Raw genomic sequence first — 22,638 nt, 5'->3', positions numbered from 1 at the left:
TAGTCGTCCACATACAGTACTGTTTCGCTTACTTCAGAATAATGAAATGAAATATATATATATATATATATATATATTGGTATGCAAATCCAGTAATTTTTGGTCTTACAAAATATTATCAGATTTTATAGAAGACAATCCCAGCTAAAAAAAATTGCTCAATATACAAGATAGAAAAAATGAATCAAATTTTAGGTATTTAAATTTTATGATTTGAAAAGGTTAATCTTCATATTTAGAATTTTTTACTTTTTGAAAACAAAGAATAAAATTGAATAAATCTTTTTTCTTAACGCATGAGTTTTCGATGTTTATTCATCTCCTCAGAGGAAAAATATTAGCAAATGTTTTTATCGATTTGCACCTTATTTGCTAAAAGCAATAAAAATAGAAAAATTAAAGTTTTTAAAGTTATTAAAACATGGTAGGTACATAGAATAAGGGAAATGGACATTGATGCAGAAAAAGGATAGTGTTCTTTAAATCCAAAATGAATGCTAAATCTTGAAATGGATTTGAAGTACAATATCCTTTTTCTATGCACCTAAAATATTTAATAACTTTAAAAACTTAAATTTTTCCATGTTTATTGCTTCTAGCAAATGAGATGCAAACCAATAAAAACATTTGCTAATATTTTTTCTCTGGAGATGATAAGCATCAAAAACTCGCGCGTTAAGGAAATAGATTTATTCAATTGTATTCTTTGTTTTCAAACAATAAAGAAATTCTATATTTGAAGATTAACCTTTTCAAATCATAGAATTTTAATACCTAATATTTGATACATATATATAAAATTATGATAACTTTTCCATGAAAAGTCTGTAGCTGTTTGTTTCTTTAAAAGGCAATATTTTGATTACATTTGTTACATGAAAAATAATAAATCATTCTCTTATTAAAATGTTTCGCTAGTAAATACAATTTAAGATGAAAATTAATGTTTTCGTACATTTTATTAAATTTTTTCTCTGCTTTCTTTATAAAACACATCAAAAAGGAGGGTTAAAAGGATTTATTGGCTGATGCTGAGCGTCAATCTGTTTCCAGCCAATTCCAATTTATTTATAATGTTATGCAGTGGATAGCAAGACATTTCGTATGAGAAGGTAACGTTTTCTTTGGATAAATGCTTGAGTTGCTGATGAAGCGAGTTTGATGATTTTAAACTATTTTCCCAGTTAAATCAGTTCATCGCTGATGACGAAAGCATGATTATCTGCAGCATGTAATTTTATCTAATCTGATTTTATGCAAATGCGTCTGCTCCTATACATCGTAGAGATAATACATTTATCCTTTTGTTGGCAACGGCATTACATGATATGTCCAATCATGGGAATTATCATTGATGTTTTCTCTTTTCTTTGCTGCCCTTAGCACAAGCATATATTGCATAATGGTTAATTCAGCATTTTCAGTAACTATCAAATATTAATGTGAGATATTCGGTTTAAATGTAAAATTGCATGATCAGATCAAAAACTGACACGTGTAATCTGCTACAGAGCAATTAAATTCATAAACCAAATTAGGGTTATGTTAATGATCTTTTTCTAGGCTTTTACATATATTAAGCATGTATACATTCTACCAAAACCATTGTTTCTAGTTATTATTTATTAGGTTGGTGCAGAAATAATGCTTTTTGACGTATATATATCTGATAAAAATACGACATTATTTTTGCATCAACCTGATATATCATACATGCATGTTATATGAGATTTTTCTTATTATAACTGGTGAATATAATTACCTGTAAACAACTACAAAGACATATGTTTGAAATAGGATTCAACTTTCATATTGTGGCTTGATATAAACCCCACTATTTCTAAATGAGACAAAAGCTGTCATTGCCTGACCAATCATAAGGGAGCAGAAAATTCGACACAAAATCTGATTAGGTAGCAAAATGCAAAATGTATTTAAAGTAAAGATTCGCAATAAAAATCGGATACTTGGAAAATTCACCAAAAGACCATCGATCGGCTCAGCAGAAAATATTAGGTCAATCTGAGAGAGATAAATTGGTGGACGATCAAAAGACGGAAATTTAAAACACTAAGATTCTTAAATTCTTTCCAGATTCGACCTCCGCTTAAGGACAAAAAATACGAAGATAATTTTAAATGTCCTTAACCAAGACTTAACACCAGCCCATTTTTACCGACGAGAGCAATATAACTTTTTGCTGTTGTTATTATTATTACTATTACATACATCTAATAATAATAAATGTAAATGTATTTTATTGAGTTGTTAATAGAACCAACCACTAATCAAAGTTCCCGAAAAAGCTATGCCAACACGAACGTTCTCCGGATCTTCTTAAACAGTGTAGACATAGAACATTTGACAGAGTAACCAGTCGAACTGCGCATGGTTCTCATAACATCAAACTCTATTTAATGCAGAGTCGTACAAAATACGATATTGAGTAACTTCGAAGGTACAGTCAGATCATATTTGATCCCACGATAAAGTCATAAGTTATGCTGCTGAGAAAAAGAGAAAGTAAGTTTTGGGTTGAAGTCAATTACAGTGATTACTCTTTAGACATTATATATAAAAGTTAACACTATATACCAAACAAAAATGTATAATTTAAGCAAATAAATGCATATTTGTTTATTGCAATAATATGATATTAGACATGTTATATATCTCAATTTTAAAGAACAAGAAAATATTCCAAATGGATTAATGAGCATGAGTAACAATCGAAGATATAATCATCATAATTTTTTCAATGACTTAGATGTAAATATTTTTCTGAGAAATTTGAACTTTTACAATCATTATGCTGTGTTATGCCACATGAGTTTAAAAGTGATATTTAGCAATTAAACATTCTTATTTTCAACATCGTGCAGAACCAACATCTCTTAAGTGACAATAATGAAAGAATATACCTTGAAAATCTGAAGATAAGAAAAAAGTGATGAAGCAAAAGGCTCATTCTATTGTTTAAAATAAGTTCGATTAATTTTATAGAAGAATGTGCTACTTACGATTTGTGTGTTTGTGTCCGGGCTTTTACGTTTTCTCATGGTTATTCTTCAGTATTCCTGCAAAACAAAAAAATATGAGCAGTTTAACTAAAAACGTAAATTCGTAGCAATCAACACAATGATTTTTCGTTGAATCGATTCTGTTGTTGGTATTAGTTGCCACAATTATTTCTAGAATAAGCAACTTGTGTCGCATTATAACCAATTCTTTAACTGATCCGAATATGCAAAAGCTTTTGGAAGATACCTTCTTAAGAATAAGATGAAGAGTTGATACAAGTTTTTCATAGCTCACATTTAATTATGATAGAATTCCGATATTCTCTTAACACTCTCACAATTACATATGCGTTCAGCTCTCCACCTCTCGGGGTGGGAGGTATCTGCTCATTTCAATCTCAAATCTAACGTCACTGTTATATTGTTAAGTGGAAAAAATACACGGATATAAAATATAGAATACATAGAAAAGGTTTATTCCGTTAGATATACTAGAAGTCCATGCCAGGTAGCAACAATTGGTAAACGTCTTGACATGTAAACTGTGGAATGTTCGCATTCCAACTCCCAAATTCAACTGACTGCAACCAGTGTCGCTCTTCTTAAATATACATGAACTGTATGCCCGTGTTTTAGTCATGTTTTTCCAATTCTTTTCATTATTTCAAGATTAAGTGTAATCTTAAAAATTGCTTTTCTTTACACATTCATCAATCCAAAATAACTCAAAGAACAAGCAAAAAGTTTCCATCTCAACCTTGAAATTATCAAAACAACTACAGTCACCTAAACGTGACGACTATGCACTAATCTCTCCTTTCTTACATCCCATTACCATCTGGATTATAATTCCTATTCATTATTATGCTTCTACGATCAGTTTGGGCGATCTCGTTACAACATCCATAGTAAAAGTGGTGCTAGAGAAGAGATAGGATTTACCACAGGTCATCAGTAAACGTTGGTAAACACTTCACCACAGCCATCTCCAGGATTTCAACTGATACTACTGCTTTAAGCTTATTATTCTCTGATTATAAATATATGAGAAAATCTAAGTGCATAATTCACTTATAATAAAAATATATGTTGCCATATTTTTGGGCATAATATCAGGATATACTCACAAAGACTTGCAGGAATGATAAGAACGAGCAAATCATATATCAGAATCGCTGTATAAAATATACTGAATCTCTTTGGATGTTTTAGTCCTAGCTGTTGTATCTTGATATGAGAAGCAAACTACGCTCTGCTGATCCTGACTGGTTTGCTACTGGAATTCTTTACAATTCAAAGCTTCTCTGATTGGATTGATGCTGCCAATTTATTCTTGTGACAACTACATTAAATATTTGCTATTCGATAATTTTCTTTTCTCTATGATAATTATTTCTTTTGCCATCTCATTTTTTTATCATTTTTCCATTACAAGAATAACTCTCCATTCAAGAAGTTATGGATCCATTAGACATTATAAATAAGGAGAAAAATCGATGATTCAAAAAATATTTAAAATCATGTTAATTGCGAATTTATGGTCAAACAACGACAAAAAAAAAGGTTTTTATCTCTTGACGTGAGCAGTTTTAATATGGCGAAAAATATGAAATCTCTGAGTATAATATGTCCTACCTCAATATTGTCAAACTCACTACAAAGAAATGCAATGTTGAAGTTTATTGATAAGAATATGCGTGATGCAAAATGTAATATTTACATCCTCATACCATCACCAAAAGCAGAAACGGAAAAAATCCCCCCCAAAAAACTGTGGAAAAGGTCTGAATCTATTCAGTAAAGGGAGAACATTTGATGCATTATGGATGAAGTGTTCAGAGGATAAAAGAAACATGTATTGGGGTGAGAAAAAGGTGAAGAAAGGAGTGGAAGAGTTTTGGCTTGACTTGCTTTTTTTTTTTTTTTTTTTTTGCTTACCTCACGAGGGCAAGATATGACAAAAGGTTAAGTTCATTGTAGAGGCGGTCAGCACCTTATCGACAGATACAAAAAAAAAAGTGACCAAAGCGTAGGTTTGACTTGTTGCATAGTGATTCATTAGATGAGAAAGTAAGAAAAAGGAGAGGAAAGACAAAAAGGGAGGAAAGGAACCAAAGAAAGAAGGAATGAAGAAGAATGTTGTATTTTCCGAAGAATTATGGAAACAAATCTTACTGCAGACCCTTTGGATCTTATATAAGATTCCAAAAGATTTAGTAACTTGTAAGCTGTACCCAAGAAAGCTTGACTCCACAAAATTAAAACTTTTCTTAGCCCATAACTTTAGTCACATAATCTTTATTTTCACACATATTATATCATATCTTTTTGATCGCATTAAAATGGTTAGGAATTTGATCCGTTTTCCATTATTAAGCATTCAAATGTGTCGCCTTGATACAAAGTCATATTTTTATATGTAAATTATTACATATTTGTTCATTTTTCTTAATGATTTTCCAACGTTTTTTTTTAAATTCAATTTTCAGCCCAAACAAGCTACAGTGCAACTTTGAAGTAGGGGGCTACTATTGAGAACATTAGTTCCAGGGATATTATGAAGGGAGATGAGTAGCAAGATGTCTGTACACATTACACTTGAACTTCTGGGAAAGCAGAATCCCGGAAGGGAGTTCCAAAGTCTAGCAGATCTGGGGAAGTAACTATTGGAGCAGAAGGGTTTTTTACACCTAGAGATCTCTACTGTGAAGGAGTGAGATCAAGCTGCTTGTCGGGTTTGTCAGGTGTATTTACGTCGAGGGGGTACAAGTGCTTGTAGTTCATCAGAGCATTTACCATTAAAGTACTTGTAGAACAGGCAGAGACATACATTTCCTCGATGGGACAAAGGCTGAAGCCTAGATGACAGTTCAGGACCAATCAGGTTAGCGACTCTTTTGAACCCTGTTCAGGAGTGAGAGACAAGTAGCAGATGCACCAGCCCAAATGTGACAACAGTACTCCATACATGGGCGAATGATGGAATTATAGAGGTACAGAATACTTTCAGGTGTAAGTAGTTTTCTAGCACGGTAGAGAGAACCCACCTTCTTTACAGCAGCCTTGGCAATGCTCTCAATGTATCTATTCCAGTTCATGTTCCCTGTGAACGTTAGACCAAGGAGTCTAAAGAAAGTACTTTCAGATAACGTGTTTTTAGCCATTAGTGGTAGAGAAGGGTTCTTGTAATTATTGAAGGAAAGAAGCTTAGTCTTGGCAGCATTGAATGTGACGATCCATTTTAGAACCCATTCCACTACAGATTGGAGGTCTTCATCTTGTGTTTCTGTAATTTCCTTAGATATGTGTTCATTTGTTTTCCCCTCATGTCTACTGTAGAGAGTGGTGGCATCAGCAAATATACCCATCTGTTTGATATCCCTTCATAATTTGCTCGGTGGCTTAATCTAGATTATTTGCATGTATAACTGAGTCGCAGTTAATATTTTGTATGACTTACTTCATAATGGTTTGATTGTTTTGATGAACTGAATAACAGGAATGATTCAAAATAATACTACCTCCGGTCGGAAATAGTTGGTGCACAAAAATTTTCAGTTTGGGCGGAAATAGTTGGTGCGTACAAGTGTCAAGTACTTTTGAAAGGAAATACAGGTTAACCAAATAATTATACTTAATTTAATTGACAATTGATTGTATGTACATTCTTACAATGTATGATTAAATAAATATACAAAAAAATAATGCAAAAAGCTAAAACATCTAACTATTTATTCAATTGTGTTAATTTACTTTTCAATTCTTCTGATATCAAAATTGAAGTGGGAAGTTTTCCTTTTCTTTCTAGCTGTGCTTTTGACATATGCTGAAGCCTGTAATTGTTGCCACCATCAGCCAAAATTATTTGTTCCATTGTGTCCTGCAATGTCAAGAAAATGTTGTTCAACTTTGATTTTTCTAATTCTTGGAAGCTGGTTTCAACTGCTTCAATTAATTCAATATTATTTGGAACCTTTTGGTGTTGAATGGATTGTATTGTATTGAAGTAACCTAGGTCAAGCACATTCAGATCCGGAATGTTTTCAGGCTGGTTAACCAGTTAAATGTTCAGCCCTAATCTCTCCGATTCTTGTTTGAACACCGAGTCCGTTGAATGCACATGTGGCTTAGCATTGTCTTGTTGAATTAGGATTCGTTGTGCAATGGATCCACTTGGCCATTTTTTCCATGTGGAAACAAGGACCTTTTCAACAAGGAATTCACGAATCTAAATTTTAGTGATTGTATCCATGACTTTAGTTACCATTGTTCCAGCAGGCCTATTTCTGCTGCTACGTTTAGCCGCCTCTTGTTTGACAAATGGCCAAATTCCAATCTTCCTGTCGAAGTAACATTTGCGATGTGGATCCCAACGGGATCGAGCCACGGCAGCAAGAAACATTATCTTTGTAATGAAACGCTTGCTTTTAATGGTTCTTAAAGGGTCATGTTCGTCTTTGCCTTAATAAAATTTCCTTGCATTTTACGTCATGTAAAACCATTTCTCATCAATATGTATAACATCAAACCTTTCTCTAAAAGTTCTTCGATTTAAATCCAACTGCGAACGGCAAAAATCAACGCACCATTTCATGTTTTCTATCGTGAGAAGCGGTTTTACAACATTTGAATGTGCCCGAATTTCGCTATCTTTCATCCTTGCAATCAACGTTTTCTTAGGTATTCCACATGCTTGAGCAGTAGACATCAAAGTGATTCCTTTTCTCAAGGGAATGGTGTTTATTTTTGCCAACTGTGAACTATAGTCCTTCTTTTTTCGGCCACAGAGAAACTTACGGCTCAAAGAATCCATTGGCACCGATATATTGGACGAACTGTCTAGTGCTCGTGACCAAACTCTGCCTAGAGTATTTCTTCCTATACCGAATTTTGTGGCAGCATCTTTGATTGCACCTCGTTCTAGGATGCGCCCTTTAGACCTTTGTAGCAACGATTGCAGAACTACTGTTCATCTTGAATTTGTCAATTCTCCCTTATCACTTTTGTTTTTACCTTCCACATTGGCATCAACTATATTTTCCATATTTATATAGCCACTGCGGGTATTTTTAAAAATAGATTATATAACAGTCAACAAAGTAATGTGCATAGATTAAACTCTAAATGACTTTTAGAACGAAAACTGTTCTTTTTCAATTAAGCACGCTCTAAAGTATTACCAGTTACCCCTAAAACATTGAAATGGTGCGTGACAAAACCTAAAACGCGGACAGTTTTAATTCTGCGCCAACTATTTCCGACCGGAGGTAGTATTAATTTATTAATTCTACAAACTATCCCTGCAGGCCGTCTTGGGGATTGTTTCATAATTTCCTAAGATTTTTATAGCCTGTTTTCTTTCATCAGATTACATCCTCACATGTCTCACCTGACTGATACTTTCAAAAATATTTTCTCTTCTAACTCACATGATCATATTCAGCCAATCAGAGTCTTTATTATCTCACATTTCTTAATGCTTCGGTTTGTTTGTTCTACATCCTACGAACGCTTTTTATGAGTTATTTAATAACCAATCTCAATAACTATTGCTAATACTGCTGTAATAGAGCCGCTAACGCATGCTAGCAGCAGCCGTATGACACGTATACAAATGATTATGCCGGCGCATGATGTGATGTCTACAACAAAGACGAATTTTCGTTTTATTTGTAGATGGAGTAAATGAAAGGGCATATTTTTTCACTGATTAGTGTAAAAATAAAATATAATATATCGAATATGATTTGAACTCAATTCCTTGATTCTAGAGTGAGCAAAATATATACCAAATATATACATCTGTATTTGTATGGCACCCTCTTGATCACAACGATGACATTCAAAATTGTTGAGTGATCTCCATATATGTCTTTGTTTGAAATGGATTGCGTATTGGGGTGAACATAATGAATTTACAGAGGCATGATGTGTACCAGGTGACCAGATCACACGTTATATTGGTATGTTTTCTTTTCCTAGATGAGTTAACATACCATGACTTAAGAGTCTAGTCTATCACATTTTACACATAAGTGGGTTGAGGAAGAGATAAGTTCATGTCTTCCTCACGCGTAAAACGATTAAATAATACAATTCTGAAGTTGTATTTTAGCTCACAGATTATGACGTTAATCATTTGGATGTCATTAAGACACACACAAATGAAATGAAAGAATTCTCTTACAGGGAGGTTGTTTCTTTGTAAGATAGAGAAAGAAAGAGGGATAGAGATTTCAAAAGCTTTTCTTTAATTTACGATGAGTCTCTGATTTTATAGAATATGTAATCTAGTAGTTGCATTGTGCTTTTGTAGTTACTGCATATGCAGAAACATTACACTTACAGACAGTTGAGTGCAGAGGTCTTAGTGATGCCCGGGGCCAATATTTTGGTTTTTCTGTTCCGATTACTCAAGTATAAGTCCTAGTACTGATAATATATTAGGAGAAAAAGAGATAACTAGAATTGCTTCAAACACTCTCCTGCTATTTTGGATGCCTGGGGTCACTGCCTCATAGCTCGTACCCCGCCAACTGCATGTAGGCAAATAGAAAAGAAGATTCTTAGTAACTTGCAGAAAAAATTAGTTGTGAATATTGGAAGATCACTTGTGATAAATTGATGACATCGAAAGAAGATGACATACAAGAGGCAGTGATGATCAATTTAACACTATTGATACTCTTGTAGAAGCAAATGAAACTTTAAATTATCATAATGAGCTTCTGAAGAGTTATCCGATATGTCACCTTGCAGACTCATCTCGAAGAAAGGTGCTAACACACGCTATTTTGAAATGCGGGTGTAACTGTGTAATGGTACAAGCTAAAGTGTATCTAGATCAACAATAATAACAAACTATGCAGGTGAAGAAATGTGTTCATATCAACAACTCCAATTATTATCTGCGACATTTCATTTCTAAAAGTCGCAGTTTCAGTCAGAAAATGTTTTATCATGTCTGTTGAATAATCTCGTAAACGAACATTACATATTTGTATTACAATCGCCAAACTCCTTCTGTTGCCATGGCCAATTAAAGATTGCTGTCTCATTAGTTGAATCTTAACATGCATGCTTCATATGGAAAAAGAAAGGATAGTCTTCAGGTAGAAGTTCGATTACAAGCAGTCGTATGTAAAGATTATTTATGCAGGATATTCATGAAAAACAATGCTGTAAAAAAGTCGTTGTCTACAATAAAAAAAATACAGCAAAGATAATTTTGCAGGAAAAGATTTCAAGTATATTATATACTTCTGGTCGGGAGGGCTCAAACATTGAGTTTCAATATTAGTTTGACAGCTTTCGTATCTATCCATGACAACGAGTTGTGATACAATGGAACGATTTTGGCCAAGATTAAAGTGTAGTATCTGTTCTTCAGATGCGGCACTTCCATTTCTCGTTCTCTTTCAGTGGAGGAGAAATCCTTCACGACTGAGACAATTTTTATTTTTGTACCTTTTCTCCACGTTAAAAAACGACCCTGGTGTCTAACTCTGTCCCGTGGGGAGGCATAGTAAATAGGTACAATGGAATGATCTGTTTATTGATGATTATATATGACACCACTCTGTTGTGTGTTGAGTGCTGTGGTAAATAAGAATGCCAGTTGTCATTACCGATAATGCAAAGCTTTTCATAAGTGAATTGGAGCTGAAAGTATTTGTCTGCTTCACTATACTATGATACAGAGAAATAGTCCACAAACTTTGTATCTTTCTCTCTCTCTCTCTCTCTCTCTCTATCTTTTCTTATATCTATATATCTATAAAAGTGATAATGTGTGTGTGTGAGAGAGTTCTTCTCAACCTATATACTCAACGAATTTTTATCTACAGACTTGTAATTTAGTATATAGAGTATTCAGACATGTGGGAAACTTTTCAATCGGTTTTCATCCGGAAAAAGGGCTGCTAAAGAATCAAAATTTAAGTCAATGGGAGTCATCAGATTTTTATCTGTTTGTCAACTCTTTCAAAAATGCGTATGCATGAATCGTTCACATAACAGCTTCCTTTATGTTAAGAATAAGTAGGTTTGAAAATACTTTTTAAAGACGTGTCCAGCTTGCCTAATGGTTATGTCTTTGGGTTCTCATTTCAGTCTTAGCTTGAGTATTTTATTACTTACACGAAGTGAACTGTTTAGAAAAACGTAACATTCGAATGCACGTGTCTCAGTTTCTTTTCGTTTTGTTTTACTTTATTTTTTAAGGAATTTAACAATACCTACAATACATACGATATTTTTGTTTATAAAAAAAATAAGAAATCTACATTACTTAGAATATAATATTTGTGCATGTTTTATGATCGGGAAACGCCGAGTGGCCTGCTACTATATATAAGGAAAGTTGTTTATTTGGAAGAATTGAGAGGTTAAAGATATAAAAATTGAAAACAGAAGCGTTTTTAGATGCTAGATTTGTAATTATATTTTTTTAAATTTAATTTTAAATTTATTTTTCGGAATAAAGTTTCATCATCAGAGTTGAACACCATTCTTCCTTTTTTTCTTATAAAAAATAAACTTATTTTTATATGATAATAATAATTACTTTATATGATGATAATAATATCAAATGAAAAATATAATCCCATATGATGGAAACGCAAGAGAAAAGACAACCGATTTTTTTTTTATATATTCATCAATGTTCTATGTTTATTTCAAGACTTTCTCAAAATGATTGATTTGGAGAAAACCCTAACTCAATATTTTAAAAATCCGCACCACATTTTCAAATAGGGATTTCCATGTTTTTCTTCAAATCAATCATCTTGAAATAAAGTCGAAGATTGATTCATTTTCCACATATACATACGTGTGTGTGTCTACTGACATACAAAAGGCATGATATCTGCCTCAGCATTTGTGTATTCATTTTTTTTAGACTTTTTTTCTCATCTCTATAGTTGTTTCCCCTTGTTTTTCTTCAGATAGTTAACCACAATGGGATAGGAATGCTGAGTCTTGTATCCCCATTTCATAGTTGTTGTTGTCCCACCAAACTTTGGTAAATTAATCCTATGGCCTGCTTTGAATAGGATTGAAACCGCTATCTTCATACAATACTCACCTGAAACCGAAGAAACTCAATATCTCTATCCACTATGCCACGAGCCCAGAAGGGCAATGAAGGTTGGATTTTATGGTCTTATAAATCCAATTTTGTGTTCTTATCTGATCTTCCATTGTCGGGTCCGTACCAAATGGTATTATATATTATTTTTATTTATTTTTTAACGGATTAAAAAAAATAAAATAATATATAATTTGCCACAGCATTCTTTTATTCGAATCTGTTTAGCCATAATATACTTTTCTTGTTTGATAAACAACCAAATAATAATATACCCTGGCATTTAGTTTAAGATTTGTTATGTTAACTCACTGAAGCCATACTTTAGTTATTAACTTCTTTATTTAAAAACAATGGATACCCCCTGAAAGTGAGCGAGTAGAGAAAGAATGGTTGTTCAATTACCAACCACACTTCTGAGCCTGCATTACAGGAGTCTAGTTTAAAGAAAAATCATAAACAACTGAAAACAAAGACAGATTTGTTTGGTTTCACAGTTTTCGTTGTTCTCGACCTGTTGCTTTATCAAGACTTGGCACTTTGGTTTTCTATTATTTTACCTATGTACACATCAGTAACTTCCAGGATGTTGTTTGAAGTATACCTACATTACATGAATATATTATAGTCATCCACACACAGTCCTATTTCGCTGTTTCACAGCTCATCAGTGCGGCTAGACAAGCAACTGTCTTAAGCCAGGATCGAAACCCGACCGCTCAAATGACAGTCAAACCTTCTCATGCTATACGGCTGTTGCTGTGTGGGTAATGAATTAACGATATTTTGACATCGTCCAAATGCCTCCACTCGATTTGTTTACACAAAGAGCATCTCTTAATACGCTAATGGCAGTTTGTATATCACTTCCCAATATGCTCAACCCAAGATAGGGAGCATTATAGTCATGTGTATGTGTGTGTGTATAAATATGCAATGGAAAAGACACATTTGATCGCAAATAATATATTAAGTAACATATTATAATAACAAAGCTTAACACCACTAAAAGCCAATATATAAAGCTATTGATCAGCAGTATTAGATTCGTAATAGTATATTACAGAAGACAGCCCACTATACAAGTCACATTCTTGATAAATGATTAACCATTTAATCTTCATATTTGTAATCGTAAAATCCAGACACAACAAGTAATATAAAATACACTTGAGCAATAATAAAAAATAAATAAGTACATAAATTGAATAAAAATGAATAAAAATATAAGATTAAGTGGAACTAAAATTAATACAGAATGAATCCAGACTCCATTATTTAATCAATAATCGCGAACACACAGCACAGACAATAATAACATTTAAATAACACAAACACAGAAGCAAAAACCAAAACTTAAAATCAAACTAAAGCAAAATAAGAAAAAGTGCGTAGAGACACAACCACAACTCAGCAAACCAACTTGGCTTGACAATAGTTACATGACTGTTCGTAATCATATACACTTTTAAATATAATACGGTAAGACTAGCCTATTATGCTTAAAATAGATAACCCAAATAAATGAATTAATTACAATTTATTTTTTCAATACATTAAAACAAGAAAATGGAATAGGTTGAGTGGAAAATAGAGGGTTGTGGAAAGAGGGTGGGGTAATTGAGAAAGAGAGAAAAAGTGAAAGATTGAGACGATTAGCGAGAGAGGAATGGATAGAAGTTTTAATATAAAGATGTTACACATACTATTTATTCAAAAAACTTTTATGGCCCTGGACAATGCTGCATAGTCCAGCTAGTCATACATAAATAAGAATTTCTGTCTGATTTTCACAAACTCCTCCTATGATTTTTGAAACTAGACCTCCCAGTGGCTTATATATTCTTAAACTACATTACCCAGAGCATTTGGATAAGTATATTTCATTTTGATCAAGAGTAGGTACAACATTCTTGGTGTGGCTGCATTGGAAAGAAAAGGTGTCATTTAAAATAAACTTAAAAATCATAGAAATTTAAAAATCAATAGAAATTATATGAGTTTCAAGAGTTGGCGAAGGAGTGCACAATCGGTCTTCACTCATGTATTTGATGGGAGTTAAAAGCTATACATTTATTTTAGTTAATTCCAATAAACATGCATAAAGGGAGAAAAAATTTAAATAGAGATTTTAAAGTAGAGATTGTTGCATGGATACTCATCCTTCTAATCTTGCTAAGCATTCAAAAAAAAAAAGAAACAAACAAAACATAGCTGTTCATAAGGACAACCGGCTACAAGTTAAATACACTTTATTCAAAGAGTTTCATCAAGACAATGAGCGGGCCGGAAAGAGTTATGAAAACAGGAGTACAAAATATGTTTAGTCTGCTCACATGGATATACTATATAAGAAATGTTGAGTCCTGGTCTTTTTTATTGTCTCTATCTCATGTTATTGTTAGAAACGTGAAAATAAATATATGTCTGGTCATGATGATCGCAATCTTCTGTTTTGCGAGACAATGTTTTCTGCATCAGATGCACTGCAGCATCTGTTGTAGCTATAGTGTAGAAACTAAATTTGCGTCTCCAGATGCAAGCTTGGGCGGGTGATAAAAAGACCTAGGTTTACCCAGTTTCCAGGGTCCCCCTTTCAACATAGCAAACAAAGTCCAATGGAAAGACACAGCAGTTGCCGGAAAGGTGTTGCAGTGCTTCATCATCCGCCTATTGAGAGTCCAGACCAGATTTTTGTCATGGTTTACTCCCTCAGCTTTTGCCAAAGCATCTACAAAGCAGTGGACCTATTTTCCCATACTTGTTCTAGTCAAGTAGACGGTTAAACCGTGGCCTTCGTTATAAAGATGGCCGGCCAGCTGAAAAAATGACGTCATCGCCGAGGTCCCAACAAGCAAGATATGTGGAACTCTTAGACTGTCAATAATGAACAGTAATTTTTACAGACAGCGTTACAAAACTTCAAAATTGGATTGAAATAAAGAAAGAACACGATTTATACTGAAACTCATCTAATATTAATAATAAAAAAAAAAACACAAGTTATTTGTTTAAGTATATTATAAGCAATTGAATATTTCGTTGTATTATAGGTTTTAAAGATTAGAATGCGTTCTTTAATTACTTATAAATTACATTTTAAAAAAGTGAAGGAACACGATTTGATTTGAAATAAACTTGAAGTTTATTTAATATAATTAAATGAAAATTATGCATGTAAGATTATGAATATTTGAAGCAGAACACAAGCAAAACATTTGATATGAGTTAAGACAATAAACAAATATTAAAATTAAACTTTTTTTTAAAGCAAAATGAATATTTTTTTTTAAATCAAAATGAATATTTTTTAATCAAAATGAACCACAATATTTTTTTCAAAATCAAAAACAATATTTTTAATAAATTCATGAAATATTGCACAGTAAAAAAATTAACCTAAAGAAAAAATCATGTTTCTTATTTAAGATTATTTCACCACATAACAAAAATAACATGCAAAATCATTTTTTATATCCATATTTTCAGTTTGTTAAAATACGTGGGTTTGTATTACTGTACACATAGATTCGAAAAAGTTGTCAAAAAACAAATATATAACAAATAAATGTTATCAAAGGCAAGATAAGTTACTTTTCTACCAAATTTGGATATATTTTTCGTGTTTTTATTCAATGTAACATGTTTATTCAGCTCGAAAAACAGTGTTTACCGATGTATTCGAAAATTCCAGATGGCGTCTGATTCTCTCTTTAACATGGTAAGTTTGGGAAAAGGTGTTATAAATACAAAACCGGATAAAATACTGTTAAAAACTCGCTCAATATATGTTACCGTGACATAGGTTGACATATATTCGGCGGGTTTTTAATAGTATGTTGTATAGTTTTTTATTTATAACACCTTATCCCAAACTTACCGTGTTAAAGAGAGAATCAGACGCCATCTTGAATTTTCGAATACATCGGTAAACACTATGTTTTTCGAGCTGAATAAACATGTTACATTGAATAAAAACACGAAAAATATTTGGTAGAAAAGTAACTTATCTTGCCTTTGATAACATTTATTTGTTATATATTTGTTTTTGACAACTTTTTCGAATCTATGTGTACAGTAATACAAACCCAATTACGTTAATGAAATGAATTGTACTTATTTACTATGCCTCCTCACGGGACAGAGTTAGACACCAGGGTCGTTTTTTAACGTGGAGAAAAGGTACAAAAATAAAAATTGTCTCAGTCGTGAAGGATTTCTCCTCCACCGAAAGAGAACAAGAAATAGAATGCAGCATCTGGAGAACAGATACTACACTTTGATCTGGTCCCGAAGGCCAAGACTGTTTAAGACCACACCACGAGTGAACGCGCGTTTTTTATTTTTTTTAGTTTAGTTTCATATATATATATATATATATATATATATATATAAAATAAGTATTTTTAAATTTTATCTTTCTAGCTTTAAAAAAAAGTTTTAAAATTTTATCAGCCGGCATAATTTATTTTTAAATATTGAAAAATTTCAGGAAAATTAATTTTTGTTAGATTTTTAAACGTGTGTCAACAGCTTAAAAAAATCGTGTTTTAAAGAGTCGATGTTGTCTCGCATTTTCATTAGTTTTGTATGCTGTAAAAATTTTTTTTTTAATATTAGCAATTTATTTGAAGCTTCTTCTTTTGAATGGTAGAACATTTAGGATGATGATATTGAATTAAATTATAGTTACATCGTGTTAAATACAGGGGGGCACGTTAAAACTTACTTTGCTGAATGGAGATGGTGTAAAATCTTTTTTTTTTTTTACTGCATTATAATTCTTTATCTTTCGGAAATGAAAATACTGTCACTTTTTGGTCCTTTACGATAATTTCCTCAGCAAGTTGGAACGATGCACCGTGAAGGCATTTTAATAAAAAAAGAAATATTACACTGACTTCAAGACGTTACGAATGCCTACCGAATGTCACCGGTATGGACTATCCGTGATGACGTCAGCAGATTAAATTATTTTTGCTCACCGGCCATCTTGTCTTTTAAGACGGTCTTGGTTAAACTCGGACTATTCATAATTTTCAAGAAATGGTTTGGATGGAAACGGAAGGTGACTCCAGTATAAACCGTATCCTTATCAAACAGCTTACATATCACTGCATAAATGAGAACAAGCACCTGTTTTCTTATCGAATAACTTATATAACACTCCACTAGCATAAAAAACAATCGTTTGTAATCATTTGACTTATAGATATCACTGTTCATACACCTTACATACTTAGCCAATCATTGACTTCACTTTCAAAAATGAATATAATAAAATGTGAAAAAGAATTAAAAATAATATGGTGTTGTGCGTTAAGTTATCTCCCTTTTTATTGAAATATAAAAGAGAGTTCTGTTCTGTGTGTTACGTTATCAGAGTGATCTCCTTCTGCTTGTTGTTTTTGATTATTGACTGAAAAAAAAATGAAGATTTTGATAAATGACCGTGCATAATTGGGTTAAGTGAAGAGTACATTAACATTATGAGCTGTGGGAAGGAGGATATACCATTCCTTATTCAATTCCGGACGATTCTGAGTTTTCCTACTAATATATACAATTATGCATATATATATTTTTTTTTTGAAAACGCAAAATAAAACCTGTTCAAAGATCGATGAATTGATTTAGCGCAAAGTTATAGAAAGTTGGATTAAAAACGAAACATTAAGATTGTGTAGAATATGTCAGTAATGCTTATATTTTATTGACTTACCATGTTAAAATTGGTGATAAACGTGATGTCTGGAGATTTAAAAGACAGTATTTTAATCTTGACTCTGGCAACGAAGGAATCAAGAGGAGTAAAATGCTATGTGGTTAATGTAATAACAAAAAAAAATAAATAATTGCTAGAATTATATGACACAACCGACGCAAGTATTGTCTGACACAAAAATGCAAATAAATTTACAAGCAGCAAGAGATCTGATATTGTTTGAACTGACTCAGCTGCATACTGAAGACAATAATAAGATAATACACCACAAGACGACAGATAATAAGATGAATAAAACACAAATGCCCTCGTCACAAATAACATCAACAATAATTAAAATAGAAAACAATCACACAAAAACAGCGTATCGTGTTCTTGTGTTCTGAGAAATGTCTAACGATTATCTTTGAATTTATGTGAATTCTAAAATGCAGTTCAGCAAATGTTAAGGGTTGCAGCCAGAGCAGTATGTGACAAAAGAATTCCGTGTAGGCTTTAAAATGTTTTTTATGTTTTTGTTTTTCTTATATACGTTATTAAAAAAGGAATTATTTCGAGTTAAAATCCATTTAGTATGACGCATGTAACTTGAGAAAAACAAGCTTGAAATGTGTCAACATTATCTGACTAAGCGAAATCAAAAGAAGATGGCGACCAGATTTGTCCTGATAGCGAGTGATTCTCCTTTACGGATGTTCGGTGTCAGAAAAGTTTAAGAGATAATGTGAATAAAATATAAACCTGTGTTCAATTATTTGTATGCAATCAATCTAGTTAAGTCGATAGTGTATACCGGTATTAACTAATTCTGTTAAAGCTTGAATTTTATTAAACAGATAAAATAACCAATAAACAACTAACGAGTCGTATACAAAAACAGTAACAATTATCTTATCAATTACTTATTATATTAATAAGATGTCGCAACGACCGTTATCATATTCTGATTTTTTTTTTTTTTACATAGGCATCACCACTTATCAAGGCCAAGAGACCACTCGAGGATAAGGGTTAAAGAGTGTACAGTAGAAATTGGACAATATAGTAACTGTTAGTAATGGATATTCAGTAAATTTGTTAACTTATATGGAACGGCTCATCAGAAACTTGTTTACATTATACTTGAAGACAACCATATTGTAGTCAGCTGGAAAGCAGAAAAATGGAAAACAATTCCATAGGCGTGCAGTTCTAAGAAAGAAGCTTTGCTCATGGAATCTATGTTTAGGTTTAGGCACAGATAAAGAGTGGGGGAAATTAGTGATAGTGTTTTCTGCTAGACAGGTGTTTCTTGGGAAAGTTTGGCGAGGGGGGACCATAGAATGGAGCTCAGCCGAGCACTTGCCATGAAAATAACGATAAAGCAGAGACAAACTCGCAACATCTCTTCTGTGAGAAAGAGGTTGCAGGAAAGAGAAAAGGATATCTCCTACGAGGCTACGAAGTCTATTTTGAACTCTATCAAGGCAGGATAAGTCCTTTCTAGCAGCCCCTGCCCAGATGTGGCAACAGTACTCCATCCTTGAACGTACCTGGCTCTTATATAGATAGAGAATTGCATCAGCAGTGAGATATCTACACGATCGATAGAAGGATCCCACCATTTTTCCAGTAGCTTTGGCAACGGATTTAATGTATGTGTTACATGTAAGATCAGGAGTAAAAGTCAAGCCCAGAAGCTTGTCAAAACATGAGGCCTCCCTAAGACGACAGCCATTCATTTCAATTGATGCCAGATGGGGATCAAAGTGTTGATGATGTAAAGATAAAAACTTGGGTTTAGATGCATTAAAAGTAACAAGCTACCTCTTTCCCCATTGTACCACTTCCTCAAGATCAGAGGAGAAAGAATCGGAGAGAACTTGGTCCTTTATGGTCTTAGATGTGCTACCATAGATAGTAGTGTCATCAGCATAGATGTCTATGAATGATGTAAGGGTGTGATTTGGAAGATCATTAATATAGATCAGGAAGAGAGTTGGGCCTAGGATGGACCTCTGAGGGACTCCAGCATTAATACTAAGAGCTTCTGATTTCTGCCCATCAACCACTACTCTTATGAACCTATCAGAAAGAAATGATTTAATAATTAAGAAGACATTTCCAGCTATGCCGTAGCTGGAGATCTTGATGAAAACTAACTACATCCTGAGTGGATAAAAGAATCTTGCTTACCAATGATAACTTAAAAAAACATAGTGGTTGGCTTAAATGGCGTTAATAATGTACATATTAACGTTTATTCATAAAAACGTATAGAAATAATTCGAACTAGCAGGACCTGTGGAAATTCCACGGTAGTTAAAATCTTTTAAAACACATCAGTAAGAAATTCCTTATTGTTATATTACAAAAATGAATGTATGGAAGCAAGTAGAACAAACAAAGAACTTTAGTTTAAACTTTTATTGAAGGTCAATGCGATCGTAACTGATGCTGTTGATATTGTCAGGAAGTGCTGGTGATGATTGACGCGGTGACAGGGACGTCGATCAGCTGCTTGGAGTGAGAATAGTGGTCAGTCAGCAGGTTCTTGGGAGCCAGACTGTGAATTCAAAAAACTGTGTGACATTGCTGACATCGATTTTGTGCAAGTTCTGATGACCCCAAGTTATTTAATATTTCAGGACATTTGGATTACATGTGTGAGTAATGAATAGGTCACAGAAAACTGCCATTGCATCTTGATGAAGCTGTTGTAGATTCCTAGGACTTCCTGTAAATGTAGATGGTAGAATAACTGGTACACCAGAATAACCATCTTCACTCCTTGCTAAATGATCCATTAAGCCAGAATATTGAGCAGCTCTTGGTTGACTTTGATAGCTTTTAATGAAGTTAAATAAGCAACCGTCAACTTTTACATATGCAATAGACTTTTCTATTTATTTTGAATTTTATTCAATGAAGATTTGGAAATTCACAAATATTTTTTAAGTCGAATTATTGATATAGATTTCAATTAAATAAAATATACTGTAAATCTTTTAATAAGGAATAAATCTTTATTTAAACAATAATTATTGAAACAAAGTATTTTACTGCATAAAAAAACGGTTATGGGAAGAAGGGTTAACTATTTTGAACCTTCACCTAAATAGCGATTTAATGAAAAAAAATTTAATGGTCTTATATTTTTTTTTAATAATTTGTTTTAAAATAAGGGAAAAAAAATCTTTGATACCGCTATTGTAAGAATCATGCTGAAAGCCATTCTTAATATGGGGAGGGGGGGTTAACTATTCTGAAACTTCACCTAAAAATGTAATAAAAATAATGGAAAAATTCTTTAGCTAAATAAAATATACTGAAAATCTTTAAATAGGAAATAAATATTTCTTTAAATAAATTAAATCGTAAGTAATGAAACAAAGTGTTTTATTTCATATTAAAAAAAAAATTGTTGTGTCCATTTTTTATAGTATTATGTCGGTGGGCATTAGAAGATGATGACTGCCTGTAAAAGAAGCAAAATAAAACGAACAAACCATAAGTAATAACTATGTAAACAACGTGAAGTTGTAAAAATGTTACAAAATTACTCGATTCAGCATTAAATAACACAAAAAAGGATTGATATGCGGTAAAACAAAAGCAAAACAGAACAGAACAAGACGTAAAATATGTTATGACTCTTTGTTACTCAGTGTATTTGCGAATGGTGACTTTGGTGATTTATTTAATAAAGTTATTCTTGACTTTTGTAACATTTATTTCTAAACATATTTTTTTGTTATGTAAGGCTCACTCAAAAGTAAATAAAAAAAAAGATAAAGTGGCACAGTAAAAAAACAAACAAAAAAAAAAACAAAAAAAAACGAACTCGTAGCGTTAAATGTAAAAAATATATTTATTACTGAATAAAATAGAATAAGCGTTCCGTACTACAGAAGACATCATTAAAAATGTAAGTAAAATACTATACTATTTAAACTGTGGAACGATACCTTCTATGCATAATTGTCTTTAAAATAATCCGCAACCATAAATAGACAGTTCATATATATATTTTTTGTTGTTCGGAAAGTTTGGGGAAATAAAAGGGTTTAATGATTTTTAACTAATAAAGATTGAACAATAGAGGGAGATAATTCACATTAATTAATGTTTGCGATGATGATGACGCGTTTCATTAATTAATGTTTGCGATGATGATGACGTGACACCGTACGGACAAGCATATTAATATATAGATTGTTTAGATGAGGATTCTATTGTGTAAGTTTTAAGTGAACGTAAATGATTCTTTTTAAATTTTTAGATTATTATTTTTTTTAATTAAATTAGAAGAAAAAACATTTGTATGTTACTGCGCTAGTTATTATTACTATATTATTATTAATTTTTATTTATTTATAGATATCAAAGTTTTCTCCTTTCTTTTTCGAATTATAGTATACTCAAAATAAACTCTGATATGTTTTCAGGCTCCTCTGAAGATTTACCCCAACAATACTAATAATAGAATTGTCTATATGGACACAAAGCGCAACAGTTAAAAGTGTTGATTGGCAATTAGTTCTCAGTAATATTCTTAAGGTAAATGGCTTAATCCTTACTGCAGCAGGTAATAACTAAGAATAATAAAAAAAAAATGAACACTTCTACTTTTGGCTGAGGGAGCAAGAACATTTTACTATTGTAGATGAAAAATGGTACAGCTTGAAATTTTGTACAGATTCCAAAGTTTGACATAAATATTCCCAAGTTTGAGGAAACGCACCTGTAGAAGGTCAAAGGTTACATTGGTCGAAACAGAATGAAAATAATTTTATATTATGAGAGTGAACCGTGATAAGTGA

General features: G+C 32.4%; 1 long non-coding RNA gene across 1 annotated transcript in view; it reads right to left on the bottom strand.

Annotated features, from left to right (window-relative positions):
* The window catches only part of LOC145283547 (uncharacterized), a 562,755-nt gene that overhangs the window by 450,242 nt on the left and 89,875 nt on the right, over positions 1–22,638 (bottom strand). Inside the window, exon 2 of the long non-coding RNA XR_013868636.1 lies at positions 3,021–3,077. This is a non-coding gene — a long non-coding RNA (uncharacterized LOC145283547). The remainder of the gene's footprint in view (positions 1–3,020; positions 3,078–22,638) is intronic.

The sequence above is a fragment of the Euprymna scolopes genome, chromosome 1 (assembly GCF_053919585.1).
Source record: "Euprymna scolopes isolate OS-2025 chromosome 1, ASM5391958v1, whole genome shotgun sequence".
Lineage (NCBI taxonomy): Eukaryota > Metazoa > Mollusca > Cephalopoda > Sepiida > Sepiolidae > Euprymna > Euprymna scolopes.
The sequence above is the reverse complement of the archived record's forward strand: the minus strand, read 5'-3'. Positions and strand labels throughout refer to the sequence as shown.